Source organism: Triticum aestivum, chromosome 7B (genome assembly GCF_018294505.1).
Source record: "Triticum aestivum cultivar Chinese Spring chromosome 7B, IWGSC CS RefSeq v2.1, whole genome shotgun sequence".
Lineage (NCBI taxonomy): Eukaryota > Viridiplantae > Streptophyta > Magnoliopsida > Poales > Poaceae > Triticum > Triticum aestivum.
In genome coordinates, this window is record NC_057813.1 from 254,356,297 (window position 1) to 254,369,761 (window position 13,465).

Below are 13,465 nucleotides of genomic sequence, written 5' to 3' on the forward strand. Positions count from 1 at the left end.
CGATGTTTCAAAAAACGTCTTTGGTGCCTCAACTCTAAACCGTTTAACTGAACTATCACGTAGTTATCAAAACGTGTATGTCCGATGTTCGCAACATCCACAGACAACGTTCGAGGTTCAGCACACTGAGCGGTGCATTAAGGACATAAGCCTTCTATGAAGCAATGAGGACAATCCTCAGTTTACGGACCTAGTCCGCATAATTGCTACTATCAACTTTCAACTATTTTTTCTCTAGGAACATATCTTAACAGTAGAACTATAGCGTGAGCTACGACATAATTTGCAAAATCCTTTTGACTATGTTCAGGATAATTAAGTTCATCTTATGAACTCCCACTCAGATAGACATCCCTCTAGTCATCTAAGTGATTACATGATCCGAGTCAAACTAGGCCGTGTCCGATCATCACGTGAGACGGACTAGTCATCATCGGTGAACATCTTCATGTTGATCGTATCTTCTATACGACTCATGCTCGACCTTTCGGTCTCCGTGTTCCGAGGCCATGTCTGTACATGCTAGGCTCGTCAAGTTAACCCTAAGTGTTTCGCGTGTGTAAATCTGTCTTACACCCGTTGTATGTGAACGTTAGAATCTAACACCCGATCATCACGTGGTGCTTCGAAACACGAACTGTCGCAACGGTGCACAGTTAGGGGAGAACACTTCTTGAAATTGTTGTAAGGGATCATCTTATTTACTACCGTCGTTCTAAGCAAATAAGATGTATAAACATGATAAACATCACATGCAATCAAATAGTGACATGATATGGCCATCATCACTTTGCTCCTTTTGATCTCCATCTTCGGGGCTCCATGATCATCATCGTCACCGGCATGACACCATGATCTCCATCATCATGATCTCCATCATCGTGTCTTCATGAAGTTGCCTCGCCAACTATTACTTCTACTACTATGGCTAACGGTTAGCAATAAAGTAAAGTAATTACATGACGTTTAAGTTGACACGCAGGTCACAAATAAATAAAGACAACTCCTATGGCTCCTGCCGGTTGTCATACTCATCGACATGCAAGTCGTGATTCCTATTACAAGAACATGATCAATCTCATACATCACATATATCATTCATCACATCCTTTTTGGCCATATCACATCACATAGCATACCCTGCAAAAACAAGTTAGACGTCCTCTAATTGTTGTTTGCATGTTTTACGTGGCTGCTATGGGTTTCTAGCAAGAACGTTTCTTACCTACGCATGAACCACAACGTGATATGCCAATTGCTATTTACCCTTCATAAGGACCCTTTTCATCGAATCCGATCCGACTAAAGTGGGAGAGACAGACACCCGCCAGCCACCTTATGCAACTAGTGCATGTTTGTCGGTGGAACCGGTCTCACGTAAGCGTACGTGTAAGGTTTGTCCGGGCCGCTTCATCCCACGATGCCGCCGAATCAAGATAAGACTAGTAACGACAAGCATATTGAACAAAATCAACGCCCACAACTACTTTGTGTTCTACTCGTGCATAGAATCTACGCAATAGACCTAGCTCATGATACCACTTTTGGGGAACGTAGCAGAAATTCAAAATTTTCCTACGTGTCACCAAGATCTATCTATGGAGAGACTAGCAACGAGGGGAAGGAGAGTGCATCTACATACCCTTGTAGATCGCTAAGCGGAAGCGTTCAAGTGAACGGGGTTGATGGAGTCGTACTCGTCGTGATTCAGATCACCGATGATCCTAGTGCCGAACGGACAGCACCTCCGCGTTCAACACACGTACAGCTCGACGATGTCTCCCATGCCTTGATCCAGCAAGGAGAGAGGGAGAGGTTAAGGAAGACTCCATCCAGCAGCAGCACAACGGCGTGGTGGTGAAGGAGGAGCGTGGCAATCCTGCAGGGCTTCGCCAAGCACCTACGGGAGAGGAGGAGGTGTCACGGGAGGGAGGGAGGCGCCAAGGGCTCAGGTATGGATGCCCTCCCTCCCCTCCACTATATATAGGGGCAGGGGAGAGGGGGGAGGCGCAGCCTTGCCCCTTCCTCCAAGAAAGGGGTGCGGCTAAGAGGGGGGGAGGAGTCCATCCTCCCCAAGGCACCTCGGAGGTGCCTTCCCCCTTTAGGACTCTCCCCTTTTTCCTATATCTTGGCGCATGGGCCTCTAGGGGCTGGTGCCCTTGGCCCATGTAGGCCAAGGCGCACCCCCTACAGCCCATGTGGCCCCCGGGGCAGGTGGCCCCATCCGGTGGGCCCCCGGGACCCTTCCGGTGGTCCCGGTACAATACCGATGACCCCGAAACTTGTCCCGATGGCCGAAACAGGACTTCCTATATATAAGTCTTTACCTCCGGACCATTCCGGAACTCCTCGTGACGTCCGGGATCTCATCCGGGACTCCGAACAACATTCGGTAACCACATACAAGCTTCCTTTATAACCCTAGCGTCATCGAACCTTAAGTGTGTAGACCCTACGGGTTCGGGAGACATGCAGACATGACCGAGACGTTCTCCGGTCAATAACCAACAGCAGGATATGGATACCCATGTTGGCTCCCACATGTTCCACGATGATCTCATCGGATGAACCACGATGTCAAGGACTCAATCGATCCCGTATACAATTCCCTTTGTCTAGCGGTATGGTACTTGCCCGAGATTCGATCGTTGGTATACCGATACCTTGTTCAATCTCGTTACCGGCAAGTCTCTTTACTCGTTCCGTAACACATCATCCCGTGATCAACCCTTGGTCACATTGTGCACATTATGATGATGTCCTACCGAGTGGGCCCAGAGATACCTCTCCGTTTACACGGAGTGACAAAATCCCAATCTCGATTCGTGCCAACCCAACAGACACTTTCAGAGATACCCGTAGTGTACCTTTATAGCCACCCAGTTACGTTGTGACGTTTGGCACACCCAAAGCACTCCTACGGTATCCGGGAGTTGCACAATCTCATGGTCTAAGGAAATGATACTTGACATTAGAAAAGCTTTAGCATACGAACTACATGATCTTGTGCTAGGCTTAGGATTGGGTCTTGTCCATCACATCATTCTCCTAATGATGTGATCCCGTTATCAACGACATCCAATGTCCATGGTCAGGAAACCGTAACCATCTATTGATTAACGAGCTAGTCAACTAGAGGCTTACTAGGGACATGGTGTTGTCTATGTATCCACACATGTATCTGAGTTTCCTATCAATACAATTCTAGCATGGATAATAAACGATTATCATGAACAAGGAAATATAATAATAATCAATTTATTATTGCCTCTAGGGCATATTTCCAACAATCTATTCGATGTAAACTCTTTTTGCGGTGTGTTTGTCGAGATCCAATGAATTGTGGGTTTATGATCAAGTTTATCTATGAATAATATTTGAATCTTCTCTGAATTCTTTTATGTATGATTGAGTTATCTTTGCAAGTATCTTCGAATTATCAGTTTGGTTTGGCCTACTAGATTGATCTTTCTTGCCATGGGAGAAGTGCCTAGCTTTGGGTTCAATCTTGCGGTGTCCTTACCCAGTGACAGAAAGGGTTGCAAGGCACGTATTGTATTGTTGCCATCGAGGATAACAAGATGGGGTTTATATCATATTGCTTGAGTTAATCCCTCTACATCATGTCATCTTGCTTAATGCGTTACTCTGTTCTTATGAACTTAATACTCTAGATGCAGGCAGGAGTCGGTCGATGTGTGGAGTAATAGTAGTAGATGCAGGCAGGAGTCGGTCTACTTGTTGCGGACGTGATGCCTATATACATGATCATACCTAGATAATCTCATAATTATTCGCTTTTCTATCAATTGCTCAACAGTAATTTGTTCACCCACCGTAATACTTATGCTATCTTGAGAGAAGCCACTAGTGAAACTTATGGCCCCCGGGTCTATCTCTTATCATATTTGCTTCCAATCTACTTTTATTTGCATCTTTACTTTTTGCATCTATATTATAAAATACCAAAAATATATTTATCTTATCATACTATCTTTATTAGATCTCACTTTCGCAAGTAGTCCTGAAGGGATTGACAACCCCTTTATTGCGTTGGTTGCGAGTTCTTTATGTGTTTGTGTAGGTGTGTGGGACTTTTAAGGAGCCTCCTACTGGATTGATACCTTGGTTCTCAAAAACTGAGGGAAATACTACTATTGCTGCATCACCCTTTCCTCTTCAAGGAAAACCAACGCAAGCTCAAGATGTAGCACTGCTCATGCTAGCTCGGTCAGGAACTCATCTTTCCTCCCATCGTTGACTGGCTCGTACACCATCGTCATCCAGAATGATGTTGTTGTTGATGCGAGAGTGATCTTGGCTGTGATGGAGAAACGGCCAATGGCGTGGGATTGCACCTCTATGCGGCTCCTGTCCCAGAAGATCGCCACGCCTCCCCTAGTGCACGTGGCCGGGAGGACGACGCAGTCTGCTAGTCTGGCTCTACCCACCTCCCTAACTAGTGATCTGCTCCAATTGTCGATCTTTGTCTCTTGGAGACAGAGAAGAGCGAGCTTGTGTGCCTCTGCCGTCTCGTTCACTACTGCTCGCCGGGCCGACGAGTTGAGCCCTCGTGTGTTCCAGCTCATAATTGGGCAATTTGTGTCAATCATTGGGAAACAGGTGGTTGCTTCGACGACTAATTCTACTAGAAAAGAAACACAAGTACACCACCATCGGCCCGGGGGGTCACCGGCGGCCACCAACAGGCCCCAAATTCCGTCGGCGGTCGACTATGCCTCTACTGCAAGAGTACACTGGACTGTTACAATACATAGCAGAACCTAACTCTACCCAGCCGATCGCTGGGGGTCGCTGGAGACTAAAACTACTGGGGAGCCCTAACATGGGGAAGCGGTGACCTGAGAGGCCTTTCCGTCTGTTCTGTGCATGCCCGCGGCAATCCTTAGAGCCGCAGCATCAAGGTTGGTGAGATTGGCGATGGCTTTGACGTCGGAGTCAGAGAGCGGCTCATCGAAACGGTCGATCAGTGCCTCTGCTGCCTTGGCTGTCATGGTCTCCTTTGGCCCCAGGATGCCCAGGCCATGAACGATAAGCAGCGTGGCCCTCTGGCTGACCAGGACGCAGGATGGGTTACTTGCTTGACGAGCGCTTTGGCAAGACGGGGCCGCGGCAGGTCTGGTGCACTTCGGCGTCTTGGCACGAGCAGGGGCCTTCCCGAGAATGGACGGCATGGTGCTGGCGAACAACTGAACCGGAGCGTTGCTCCCACCAGCTTCAGTGATCTGCAGGTGGCACACCTGGGAGGTGACTGCGCCGAGCTGTAGGTAGTGTGTTGTAGCCGCTCTGGGGGTGTGTCGGGTGAGGGAGAGGGTCGGGCCCATGTCGATGTCGATGTCGTCCTCGTTGTTGTTGATGGCATCTGCGTTCTCCACGAAACAGGGGGGCTTGTCCACGGTGGCCACGGCTGCCTTGTCTACCGCGGTCGCCCTTGGGTCCACCCGCGACGGAGGGGGAAGCTCCTTGTCCACCTCGTCGAAGAAGGACACCACCTGGTCGCCCTCCTGCGCGGCCCTCGGAGCCCTGGGCAGGGGCCGGGCGGTGCCAACAGCGGGTTGGTCGAGGGCGCCGACGTCCAGGAAGAAGACGCGCCACAGGAGCTGCCCTTGCCCGCCCTAGCAGCGTGGCCCGAGCGCCTATCGCGAGGGCGGCCCTGGCTGTGGCGCGAAGTGGGGGTGCGGCTGCGGTGGGGAGCGCGGCCGACTCCTTGCCGCGACCCCGCCCAAGAAGCGTGTCCTTCCAGGATCTCCTTTGGACGCCGCTGTCATCGCCGTCGTGGCCGCGCCCGTGGCCCGCCGAGGGTATGCCCTTGCAACCCGAGGATGCCACCTGCGCGGGAGGGCGCAGGCGTGGCCCCTGGTCCTGCGATGGCCTGCCGTCCTCCACACCTGACACCCAGCCACCCGCGTGGGGGAAGCGCGGGTGTGGGCGATCATCGTCGTCGGAGGAGGGGAGGCCGCTCTACCGAGAGTGGGAGGAGCGGGGAGACAGCAGTGTCCAGTATTCAACGCGATCGATGTGCACCAGAACGTCCCAGCGGAGCAGGTTGGGTGGTGGCGCGACCGTCCGGCTCGGCGGCGAGAAGCCGAGCATCTCCTCCACCCGGCCAGCGCCTCTCGCATGCTTCCACAGTGTCCGCTTGGTGGGGATGTGGTGGACACCCACACCGAGACGGCTAAGAGCTTCGTGTCTGCACGCTCGAAAGTGTGGCTGTCAAGGTGGTCGATGATGACCTTGTCGCCCAGCGCGTCCTTCATGCCCTCCAGGGTTCATAGCTGCATTGGCAGCTTCTCGATGACGACGCGGACGTGCAACATCCAGGTGTCGTGGACCGTGTGCGTGTCCTCCCTCCACGGCTCCAGGAGGAAGGAGACACCATCCACCGCAATAGAGCCCCGCCGAACGACGAGGTCCTTATGCGCCGACATGGTGAAGTGGATGAAGAAATCCTCAGGATTGTGGCTGGTGATGCGGAGGAGATGCGCGAGGATCTTGAATTCCCGGTCGATGGCCCGACCGATGGAGAGGGGGCTGGCCGCGTGCAGCTTGCTCACCGCGGTGACCACCACTGCATGCTGCTGCAGCAAGAAGATCTGTTGCTCCATCTTCGGAGTGGAGGAGATCACGTTGTGGCTGGTTCTCGGGCGGCGCCCATGGTCGATGCAGGGGGCGTTCAGCGGGGCCATCGTAGGCGGGGAAGGGCGGGCAGGGGTCGGGAACACCAGCCGATCTCGCGTCGGACGGGCTTGCGGCCCGCCCTCTCTCTGGTTTCTCCGATTCTTGGGGCACTCCCTGTCGAGGTGGCCTGGGAGCTTGCATATGATGCAATGGAGTGGGTCATGGCAGTCGACGCAGCGGTGGTGCGGGTTGAGGCAGCGAAAATAGAGGCCCTTGAACTTTCTTAAGAAGGCCTCGCACCCCGGCGAGGGGGGGGGGCTGCACCCACATACAGGCCCGCGACGGCGCCCCAAGCTGCCTGACGGATTTTGCTGGCCTTCTTGCTCCTGCGGGATTGATATCGAGTCCATCCCTCTTCAATGGCGGCCGGCTACGAAGTAAGCGGCGGGGAGGGACCTACCACAATGGATCGAAGCCGGGGTTTCTCGGGCGGTGGTGCCAGGCCCTGAACCAACGGTCCGGGGGAGGAGCTGCCCTCGAGGTTGGCACCCCGCTACAGGATTTGCGGGGCCGTCCCCCACTCTAGCGCAACAGGGGAGCGGGGGAAGGACGGCGCATTGGAAGAACCAGGGGATTGAGATCCCCCCTGACCTAGAGCATTGAAGGATGGCCGATGGGGAGGCGGGATCCCGGGGAGACGCTAGGTCCGTCATGGGCCGCGGCGACATCCCAGGCGGGGCGGCACGGAGGGAGGTGGCCGCCACGGCCGGAGTGGCCAGCGGCGCGGAGCGGAGCGGAGCCTAGCCTAGCCGCGGAGCCCTGATCTTCCTCGTGGTCAAGATTCCTTACTGTCAGAAATAAATTGAAGCATGAAAGTTGTCATGCTTGCCAACTAAAGTTATCATTCTCGCGTAACTAAATTTATCATCGAAAAACGTTCGGAGTTTTCATGTGTTGGTACCTGACGTTCGACACTTATCAGGGTCTTTCTTAGTGCGTGCTCTCTAGGCTTCATTTTATGGTTCAACTATATCAAGTCTTCGTTTAGACGAGTGAAATGTGCGAGTAGTTCATGAACTTAAATTGGTCACACACTTTAGGCCAATAACTCGAGAAATGCACGATCTAGTTCATAAACTCTTTGTTTGGTCAAATAAAGCCAAAACCGATTCGGAAGAGAGAAACCCGTTCTCGTGGCTATCACGTCGGCGTACCTTGGTCCGCTTACAAACTTTTAACCTTTAAAGAGGTTTTTGGCAAGAGTGTGTATGACTCACTAGCTTTCCTTCTGTTCTCTGTTGGAAGGAGAAAAGAAAAAAAATGATTTGTACGGGTTTTGAACCGACGACCTAAGGAAGGATCAAGCAGGTCGCTGACTAGAATACAAATAAGTTTGTGAATTTAGATGCAACTGAAGTTATAAGTAGGAGAGAAAATCTGAACTTGCATGTATGAGCTCCCAGGCAATCCTTTTTTTAACCGAGTTTGCACGCAATCCTGCAGTCACATGTCACGTCATCATGCATCTTTTTTTCTCTCGTCCATCTTATGTGATCATACGCTACATGCTTCAATGGCCTAGACTGCCGCACAAGGAGATTTACACCAGATGCGGTACACAAGAATTATAGGGCAGCGCTATTTCTCGCGTTTAGCGAGTCGCGCGTTCCGACTCACTGAAAGCCAGCGAGCATATGGGCCGGCCCACGTGCCCAGGTAAGCAACTGCTGTTTCCTGTTTCGCTTTTTTCACGTTTTTATTTTTGCTTTCTTTCTTACTTTTGTTTATACTTTAAAATATTCTAAATACATATATTACCAAAACACTCTCCCAAAAACACATTTAAAAAAATGTTGAATATGGATTAAAAAATGTTGAAAAAGAATTTGAAAAATGTTGAATGAGTTTTTACAAATGTTGAATAAGTATTAAAAATGTTGAGTAAGTATTTGAAAAATGTTGAACGGGTATATGCAAAATGTTGAACAATTATTTAAAAATGTTAAACGAGTATTTGGAAAATGTTGAACTACTATTTGGAAAAAATATAGAACAAATATTTGAAAGGATGTTGAGCAAAGTATTTGAAAAAATGTTGATCATGTATGAAAAATGTAGAACAACTATTTGAAAAAAATGTTGATAATGTATATAAAAAGTGTTGAAAAAGTATTTGAAAAATGTTGAATAGGTATTTCAAAAATGTTGAATAAGTATTTGAAAAAATGTTTATCATGTATATAAAAAAATATAGAATGAAAAACAAGAAGAACCAAAAAATGAAACAAAATGGAGAATAAAAAAGAAAATAATTAAAAAATTGGAGAAGAAAAAAAACGAGAAACAAAGAAAACCCGGAGAAGACCAGATCTGGTAAACCTCTAGTAGGTCACGATCCTACTACTAACTAGTAGGTAATTGCGGGCGGGCTGGTTAGTCGCGCAAGGAATAATCCTGCAGACCAGGGTTCGATCCATGGTTGTGCTCCGTTGGCGAGAATTATATATGTACACCTTTAAAACAACAATCCATTAAAACAGCAATCCACGTGCCGGCTACACTAGTTGCTGCTATGCGATAGTTGCTACTAATAGTTTTTCCTCCATCTGGTTGCTTCATCCTTAGGTCGTCTGTTCGATGTTCGAAACCCGCTTGAATCAATTTTTTTCCCTTCAAATAAATCGAGCCAACAAAAGGAGTTGGCGTCCCATAGACACTCTTGCAAAAAAGCCCCTAGAAAATTTGATCACTTCTTCAGCGGTCCAGGGTAAGCCACGTGGACCATTTTTCTTCTCCCAAATTGATTTGGCCTTAGTTGATCAAATAGGTCGTCTGTTCGATGTTCGAAACCCGCTTGAATCAATTTTTTCCCTTCAAATAAATCGAGCCAACAAAAGGAGTTGGCGTCCCATAGACACTCTTGCAAAAAAGCCCCTAGAAAATTTGATCACTTCTTCAGCGGTCCAGGGTAAGCCACGTGGACCGTTTTTCTTCTCCCAAATTGATTTGGCCTTAGTTGATCAAATAAACAAGTTTACAGACTAAATCGTACACTTTCGAAGTTCTTGGCCTAAAGTGTGCAATTAATTTGAGTTAATTGACTAATGACACATTTCACTCCCACTTGACGATAATATCTACTCCCTCCGTCCGTAAAAGTATGCATATCTAGTATTAAAAAATTGTCCAAGAAAGAGTGTCGATCTACACTCCCAGTACACATTGTCTCTAATCCGGTTGTCCTTACTTGACTCACGCGGGAACTTGTGGTCTAGCTATTGATCAATTGAGTCCCTTTGGTTTCGGCCTTAATTACTGCATGCAATTTAATAGCCTTCTCCTAATGGTTGCATGCACACGCATGACTCATGTGTCTCCTACTTGCCATAGAGCAAAGTCACCTGTTTTCTTGGTCTATATGTAAATCTCCAAACATACGATCTTTTGTGGATGGAGGGAGTACTATTAAGGCTCATGTATCGGGTCGTGTACAAGGGGCTTCAGGTTCACCTTTATATTCAAATGTTTCTCTTCCACATCCATGTGTTGTGAAATGCCCTTCAATGGCTACTCATCTGGAGCGAACGATTACAAGTATTGGAATCTTATTGAGGAACAAACATTTTTAGTAGGGATGCAACACGGGAAATCTGAGCCATTATATGGAGAAAATACAGATCTCGTCTCATTTTTTACTTCGACTCTCCTGGCATGAGTGATGCTAGTTGAGAGGGGCGGGGGGAGTGAGTAATTGAGGATAAAGTAAGATGAACCCTCGGGAGTTATGGCTCCAATTGCATGTCCTATGAGTGAAGAAAGATGGAGAAAGTCGATGAAAAATTCGAGGGTGTGTACAAGGAGAAAACCTATCAGTGAAGAGAAACGTAGCAAAGCAAATTTAAGAGTGTATGCGAGGACAAAATTATAACATGAACAACATTAGGAAGTTTTGATGCAAGAGGAGCAAAAAGGATCACAAGTTCTAGATGGTTCACGTGGAGTTGTTGAAAGCGTTGAATCATTTGATGATAATGCAAGTGTTATAGATAGTTCATTGTAGTGCACATGTCCGCTCCACAAGTGGTATGGGCGTTGAGAAAATCTGGGCTAGGGTGATGTTCAGATTATTTGCAATGATACCTGAAACCATATTTGTATCGGGCTGGATATCCTAATCCACCTGCTCTTACGAGTATATATCTAAAACTAATTTAGTAAGCCATGAGTGTTTGTTTAGACCATGGCGGCCCTAATTTCGTACATCAGTTTTCATTCTCCAACATTCTAGAACAATTGTTGCCCCCTTGCACAAGCTATCATTGTTATTCTTACTATTGGTTCAACACTATCTCTGCACTTTATCCTAGTTTAACTTCCATTTACTGTAGAACAATGTGTCTATGATTTCTTAATTCATTACTAATGCAATTTCCCTTCAAGATTGGATTGGCATGTGGATTGGAAACTCTTTGTGGGCAGGCCTATGGAGCAGAACAATATCATAAGTTAGTCTTCATATACCTACACGTCCATCATTACACTTCTTGTTGTGAGTGTACCCATCACCATTGTATGGGCTCTCATCCCGGAAATACTTCCCCTCATAGGCCAGGATCCACTAATATCAATAGAAGCCGAAAACTATGCATTGTGGCTTATCCCTAGTTTATTTGCTTTCAGTGTTGCTCAATGCTTTTCAAAGTTTATGTAGAGTCAAAGCTTAATATTTCCTTTGTTTCTTAGCTCCTTGATTACACTCGTTGTATTTATACCTTTTGTGTTGGTTCTTGGTTTATAAAGTTGGGATGGGTAATGCTGGAGCTGCTTTATCTGTTAGCATATGTGATTGGGTTGAAGTTATTGTTCTTGGTCTATATATTAAGTTTTCACCTTCTTATGAGATAGCGCGTGCTCCCCTGTCATGGGAAGCTTTTCGAGGGATTGGAAGCTTCATGTGTTTGGCTGTACCATCGAGTTTCATGATTTGGTAAGTAAATGATATTTGCGCTATTTCTAAATTCCTGTAGTTTTATCCTCTAACACAAATTTAATGTGCATGAGGCATTATTCTTAACTTAATGTTCCCATATTTTGGCACCATAATATTGTCCAATACAACAATACTTATATATGCTTACTCTTCATTATATTTTACTTGTTCCTATGGACGTCGATAGTCTCCAATGCACACCTTTTGAGATTATAATTATATTTATGTGATCATCCTTAGCACTATCATTATACTTATGTGAAAAATCTAATTTTGTTTGTACTAGTGCTCAAAGCTTGTAAAGATGTCATCACAGAAAATTACAAACATGCCAACCTTTTTCCTAATGGTCCACATGTAGTTTGTAAGACTTGAGTAAAAAATTCTATTGTTGTCGTCTTTCTTCTTATGTTTGTTCACAACATGAATATAGTAAAAAAAACTCCTTCTAACTACAAATATAGCTATCATCCAAAATAGATGATGGTCTTTTACACATAGTTTTAGAATTTCAAAATGTCATTCTTCCAAAATAGATGATGGTCCAAATGTAAATATGCTTTCACCTTCACCTTTGTTGCGTCGATGTCTTCAAAACTAGACGGTGATCATAATGCTTTGGATTTTATACTAAAGTTACGCCATGTTTCATTTACACCAGTGCCTATTCTGCATTGACTGTTTACAACATTTTATCAACGTTATTTTCCAATTACATTTGCTACACTTTTTTGACAAGAAGTATCTTGCGCACTGTAATATTTTAGGGACTGTACTAATTTATTTATGGTATAATGCATTTTAGGAGGGTGTTGCATTTCTTTTATTAGTTTTGAGGGAGGGAAACTACAAAAAATCTATAAAATACTTTAAAAGTTAAATATCTAGAAAATATTGTTTCTTAGAGACACAACAAAATTGTGATATGACATGTAGGAGTATTGAAAAAACTAGAAGAGCATGTATAAAAAAATCAGAGGAAGCATTATCTGCAATATTAACTTTGTAATCTACGTACAAAAATTTAAAACAATAATGAGGCTAGCCAACTCACCTCCAGACACTAAAAAAATACACTTCCATGATGATACGTGTTTGTCACAGTAGGTCGCATTTTTTGTCACGCATGTACATCCATAACGATTTTATGACAGAATCAAGATAGTCATACTTGTGCTGTCGTAGAAGTGTTCCATGACATTACCAAAATTATCATCACGGAAGTGTCCACTTTCATGACGATAAATCGCGCGTCACAGAAGTGCTTTCGTCAAGGGTGACCGACACGTGGCATCCACCGTAACGGAACGCCGTTAAGCTATCAGGTCGGGTTTGGATCCGATAACCCGTTAACAGCCCCGACCAATGGGGATTTTCCACGTGTAAAATCATCATTGGCTGGAGGAAACACATGTCGGCTCATCATTGGGACAGATGTCATCCACTCACTGGACAGAAGGCGCCTATGATACGTCGACACATGGCACGGCCCAACAGTGGCCCATTCCTGTGAAAAGGCCGGCCCGTTTGACTTGGTCAAAAGTTGACGGGCCGGCCCATGGAAAGCCTGTTAGCGGCCTATTAGCATATAGCCCATTTACAGCCCGCTAACCCAAGGCACGTTACGCCCTATGCGAATTAGGCCCAGTAGCGTCATCTGGGTCATCCAATATGATTCCAGCCTGTTTTCACTTCTGGCCCATGTATAGCCCATGACGTCTTTCGACCCATATGAGGCCCTTTGTAACTCTTGGCCCATTAGCGGCCCGTGCTGAAACTGGCCCGTAATGAATAGTGTATTACTTTACACCTATTAACGGCCCGCGGTGAAACTGG

At 46.6% G+C, this 13,465-nt stretch overlaps 1 pseudogene; it reads left to right on the forward strand.

Annotated features, from left to right (window-relative positions):
• The first annotated feature begins 11,061 nt into the window (after positions 1–11,061).
• Positions 11,062–11,630, forward strand: LOC123157879 (protein DETOXIFICATION 12-like; annotated as a pseudogene).
• The last annotated feature ends 1,835 nt before the right edge of the window (positions 11,631–13,465 follow it).